We start from the raw sequence: 6,319 nt of genomic DNA on the forward strand, positions 1-6,319 counted from the left end.
CACGGGTGCGAGTAATGAAGGATTTGAATATGCAAATAAATATATTTCTTTAGACATTAGCGTCCTGACTTTTTGATTTATTTATTCATTTTTTTTTTAAGGATTACTGAAAATATTGCATCATTTAAGTAACGTCTCCAGGTGAGAAACTAGGAATAGAGGAAGACCAGGAGAAATGTGTAGATTGCCGAGCTTAAAGAAAAATTAATCAAAATATGGATATTCCCCTTTGTTGAAATGAATCCAATTGATGTTGAAGCTTCACGAGTACATCGATGTTGCAGAAGGTCACTCTTTAGGACTTTGCAAGAATGCTGTGGGATGGACTTAAGACTTTAAGCTGCTGGTTGTTTTAATAGTTTGGTCGAGATCTGCCGGGGTAATATTAGATAGAGTAGCAGCAGCAGTAAGGATGATGATCGCAACAGAGCAATAGTAATAATGACGTTGATAGTAATAATGATAAAGCAGATTACGGTGATACTGTCATTATTACTAATATGCTATTATTATTATCATCATCATTATCATGATCTGTTATTATTATTATTATTATTATTATCATTACTATTATCATTATTACTATTATTATTATCATTATCATCATCATTATTATTGTTATTATCAATATCGTTATTATTTTTTGTTACATCATTATCATTATCATTGATGATGAGAGTAATGATGATGTTGATAATAATCATCATAATTATGACAACAATAATCATAGCAATAACAATAACAGCAATACTGATAATACCAATAACACGGGAAACGCCTCGATTCGTATTACAGACCAACAAACTAAAGTATATATCAAGATTTTTATATCGTTGTATATCTTAAGATTAAATGAATCCGTGTTGCTCTTGCACCGAGATTCTTATTATGCAACATTGCACCGATAGACTCAAAGGGATGTCAGAAGTAATGGGAGATCCAGATGCTGTGTTAAATATATTACGAATCTTGATTACGATTGCAACAAAATTCTGCGTGGGGCTTTGGGGATTATGCAATGCCGTTGATATTGTTTTTTCTTATGAATTTGGTGTGTGTAAAATTTTAGCCAATATTATTCTTACTTTGTAGTGTGTGTGTTTGTTTGTTTTTCGTTTGTTTATGTATGTGTGTTTAACCTTAATTAGTGTAAACGATTTACAAAGTCAGTAATTGCCTTGTGATGAAATAACGTAACGTAAAAGCTTACTGGATTATCTAAATCTGAGAGCCATGTTTGAATAATATCTATCAATTTTTCAAATGTTATTATCAACATATTTATCTATGACGTTCTTAATCAAAGAATATTTAGATTTCAAAGGAGAAAAAAAATGTTTATGTGTCTGCATTCTCCTGTGTAGGGCGTGGCGTGATTCAAAAGATGGCACATTAACAAACGACAAAGCAAGGAGAGTGTGGGGGGGTGGGTCATTGTTCATATGGACTTTCTCTGTCTTCTTGGCTTGCTGAATATAGAAGGTATTCTTGAAAAAAAATGTGTTTACATAACTCGACATGTAAGCAGTCTGCGTTTACATTAACTTCCCGACGTAGTCCACAAATAGAAAAAAAAGAAAAAAAAGAGAGCACACGCACACACACACACACAAACCCACTCACACAAATACAAATACATGTGTGTTATGTATATATATATCAACAAACAAACCTAAATATAGACCAAAAGAAATAAATAACAAAAGAAAAGAACAAAGAGAGAATAACAGAATAGAACAACAAGAGAATAACAAAGACCCAAAACCCCTTTTTTTTCTAACTCCTTTTACCAGAAAAGGATACGAAAGCCTCGGCAAAATGGAGCAAGTAATCAGGATAACCCAAGGAGTTCTTAGGATCCTCTTGGGCCTCGAGGCATATCTTAATTCATAATTAGTGTTCCCTTAAGTGGCGATCGGAGGCGAGCTCGGTCGCCGGAACTGGCTATGCTTTCCGGAAACCTTCATGTTTGTTTACTTACACACGTTCACTTGTACACACACACAAAGTCTCGGTGGTTGTCTCCGTGGCTGTCTCAGTTTCTGTTTTTTTTGTTCTGTTTGTTTGTCTGTCTCTGTCTCTTTCTCTTTGTTTCTTTCCCCTTTCTCTTTCTTTCTCTTTCTCTTTCTTTCTCTTTCTCTCTCTCCTTCTGTCTGTTTCTTCTCCCTTCCTCTCTCTCTTTCTCTCTCTCTCTCTTTCTTTCTCTCTTTCTCCCCCCACCCTCTCTCTCTCTCCTTCGGTCTGTTTCTTCCCCCTTCCTCTCTCTCTCTCTCTCTCTCTCTCCCTCTCTCTCTCTCTCTCTCCCCTCTCTTTCTCTCTCTCTCCCTCTCTCTCTCTCTTCCACTCTCTCTCTCTCCTTTTCACTCTCTCTCTATCTCTTCGTTTCCTTCTCTCTCAGTTTCACACTCACACACGTCACTTGACATATACATGTAAACACATATTATGCATATTCTTAATAACACTCTTCATACATAGCTTCATGTTAACCTTGATATACTTCGCAGTCAAAGTTAATAATTTTCTCGCTTTAATTAAACTACAAAGGATAATCTACTGAACTGTTCCGCTTTTTAATTAACTTAAGTAGTGATAATTTAATCGCTTGTCAGTGTTAGTCTCCTTGTTGTATCTCGATGCTCATTTGTTTTGTCTGCTGATTCCGCCCCCTTGACTCTGTCTTTCTCTTAATGGCTTTGGTTTGTCAATCTCTCTTTGGCTGATTCAGTGAGAGAAAGTTGAGGAGAAAGGAGATAGAGGGAGGGGGAAGAAGAAGAAGAAAATTGAGCGAGGTTGAGGGATAGAGAATGAAAGACGGTGGGGGTGAGGGGGTAAGATAGGAAGAGAGGGAGAGAGAGGGATGGATAGAGAGAGACAGAGAGAGAGAGAGAGAGAGAGAAGATAGATAGATAGATAAGCAGAGAGAGGGAGATATGAGAAAAGATGAGAAAGAGAGAAATAAAAGAAAAAGGAAAATGAATTAAAGAATAAAGTAAAAAAAGAAAAAAGAAAAAAGAAAAAAACGAAGAAAAGAGAAAAATGCTAAAATAAAAAGAAAGAGAAAAGAGAGTCAGAGAGAGAGCGAGAGAGAGAGAGAGAGAGAGAGAGAGAGAGAGAGAGAGAGAGAGAGAGAGAGAGAGAGAGAGAGAGAGAGAGAGAGAGAGAGAGAGAGAGAGAGAGAGAGAGAGAATGAGAAAGAGAGAGAAAGAGAGAGAGAGAGAGAGAGAAAGAAAGAGAGAGAGAAAGAAAGAGAGAGAGAATGAAAAAGAGAGAAAAAAAAGAGAGATGGAAAGCAAATCTCTTTCCTCACCTCACCCCCAAACCAGCTGTCTCATATCCTCCTTCTTGCTCCATCTGCCTGTCTCCTGTTTCTTCCTCCAGCTGTGGACAGCCAGCTGCTTGGGTATCGGCCTCAGTTACTAATACGGTCGTAAATAAGGCACCACGGACCAGGAATTTCGCTTTTAACTCCTCCATAACTTGGCGGCGCAAAGAAGATTACATTCCTGGAATTGAGAAAAGTTAGAAGAAAACAGACACATTATTAACATTATTGTCGTACGGATTACTTTTACTATTGTTGTTATTGTCATTAACATCATATGAATGGCTGCAATTAATTTCTAGATTGTAACAATTTGATTCTAGTTGTGCTGTTGTACTGTTATAATCTTAATTGTTATCATCATCGATCTTATCATTATTATTTTCGTCATTATTATCATTATCGTTATCAATATTATCATCATCATTGTTATTGTAATAGTTTTTGTTATCATTACTATTATCATTATCATTATCAACATTATTATTATCATTATTATTATTATTATTATTATTAGTGTTATTATTATTATTATTATCATTATCATTATCATTATTATTATCATCATCATCATCATTATTATCATTATTATTATTACTATTATTATTATTATCATTATTACCATCGTCATCATCATCATTATTACTATCATTGCTATCATCATTACTATTTTCACTTTTGTCATTATGATCATTATCATTATTAGTGTTATCATAGTTACTATCATTATAATTATCTGTACCTATTATTAACTTTACTATTAACATCATTAACAATATTGCAATAATCATCGTACTATTATCATTGTTATCACTGTTATCATTAGTGTTTTTATTACTACCATCACCTTAATCATGTTTATTATCATAATCATCATGATCATTACCAATGTCCTTGCTCTTATTATCATCCTTATTTTCGTTAATACTATCATTATTATTATTATCCTTATTATTATCATTATGATTATTGTTATTATTATCATTATTATTACCATTGTTATTTTAAAAAATATTATTATTATTATCATTATTATCATTATCATCATCATCATCATTATTGTTACTGTTATCATTATCACTACTATCATCATTATCATTATCATAGATATCATTATCATTGTTATGATCACTCTCATTATTATTGACACCATTATCGTCATCATCATCATTATAATCATCCTCACCAATGTGATTATCATCACCACCACCACCATCATCATCACCACCATTACCATCATCACCATCACCACCACTATTACCATAAACACCAATGAAGTGAAATTATCAGTAACAATCCAAGCACACTTTTACGGCTCACTGTACTTTCATTAACACATCCCAAAAGCCTTGTAATTATGAAATCCATTAGCTTAGCAAGGCTCTTCATTAATGGCAACTGTGATTAATCTGTGAGATAATGATTAATTCAGATTTCATGGGGATTTGAGCTTAATGTTGTTATCTTTGGCGATCTTTTTATAATGTTTGTGTCAGTGTTGAAAAGGCGTCTTTTTATTGTTTTTTGCTTGTTTTTTTTGTTTAAATGTATTTGTTTTCATGTTTTTTATTATTATTATTATTTGCATTTGTATGTTTATGTATTTATATTTGTTATTATTTTTCCTCGATTGTCTTTCTGTCCTCTTTTTTTTATTTTTTTTGTTTTTGTTTGTTTGTTTTTTACATAATTTCATTCGTTTTTTTCGATTTCCTGTTTCTTCTCTCTATTCTTCCACTTCTTATCTTTATCTTCAATCTTTATCTTTTATATTTCTTTCGCTTCTTCTTCCACTGTTTCTTGTTTTCCTCACTCTTCTCCCGATTCTTCCACTCCTGTTTCTTAGTTTCCATCTTTCTTTACGTACAATATCCTAGTACATAATGCAATAGTACAATACATAAACAAATTTAGCTTCATCCCAAATTTATCATAATACAAAAATATTGATAACTCTGTTGATGTAGAATGCAATAATACAAAAAAACAAAAACAAAACAGTTATGGACTGCCCTCTATTGGCGAAATTTGTAAGTTTCAAGGTAAACACAAACTCAAATCTAGAAAACCTTTGATCATTTACAATCGTGTTCAAGGCAAGTCTTACAGTGATTATGATAGACAAATTGATCTAATTATTTATTGAATATGATAATAGTAATACGATAATTCTTAGTAATAGTACTAGTGGAACATAAACAATAGAATAACGGCAATGGGACCACAGGCCAGAGTGATGAGACTGATAATGACGATTGTAATGATAACAGTAATGATGATTGTTATGATTATGATAATAATTACGATGATAAGGATATCATTGACGATTGTAAGATTGAATCATACCGTGATATTGGTAACAATAATGATGATAATAACGAAGATAATGATAATGATGATAATAACGAAGATAATGATAATGATGATAATAACGAAGATAATGATAATGATGATAGCAATAATAGTGATAATGATAATACTGACAATAACAACAATGATAATGATGATAAAAGTTATAAGGACAATGATAGTAATATCAATGATAATAATAATAGCAATGATAGTGATAATAATGATAATGATAGTAATGTTAATGATATATACACATATATACATATATATATATATATATATATATATATATATATATATATTTTTTTTTTTTATGTATATATATATACATACATAATATATATATATATATATATATATATATATATATATATATATATATATATATATATATGTATACATGTAGATACATATATATACATACATATATATATATCTATATGTATATATATATATATATATATATATATATATATATATATATATATATTTATATATATATATACATATATACACACACACAAACACACACACACACACATGTATATCTATATATATATATATCTATATATATATAATATATATGTATATATATAATATATACAGATATACATATATATATATATCAATATAAATATATAT

This window comes from Penaeus japonicus, unplaced genomic scaffold (assembly GCF_977035675.1).
Source record: "Penaeus japonicus unplaced genomic scaffold, GWHDUDI00000001_assembly GWHDUDI00000028, whole genome shotgun sequence".
In the NCBI taxonomy this organism is placed as follows: Eukaryota; Metazoa; Arthropoda; class Malacostraca; order Decapoda; family Penaeidae; genus Penaeus; species Penaeus japonicus.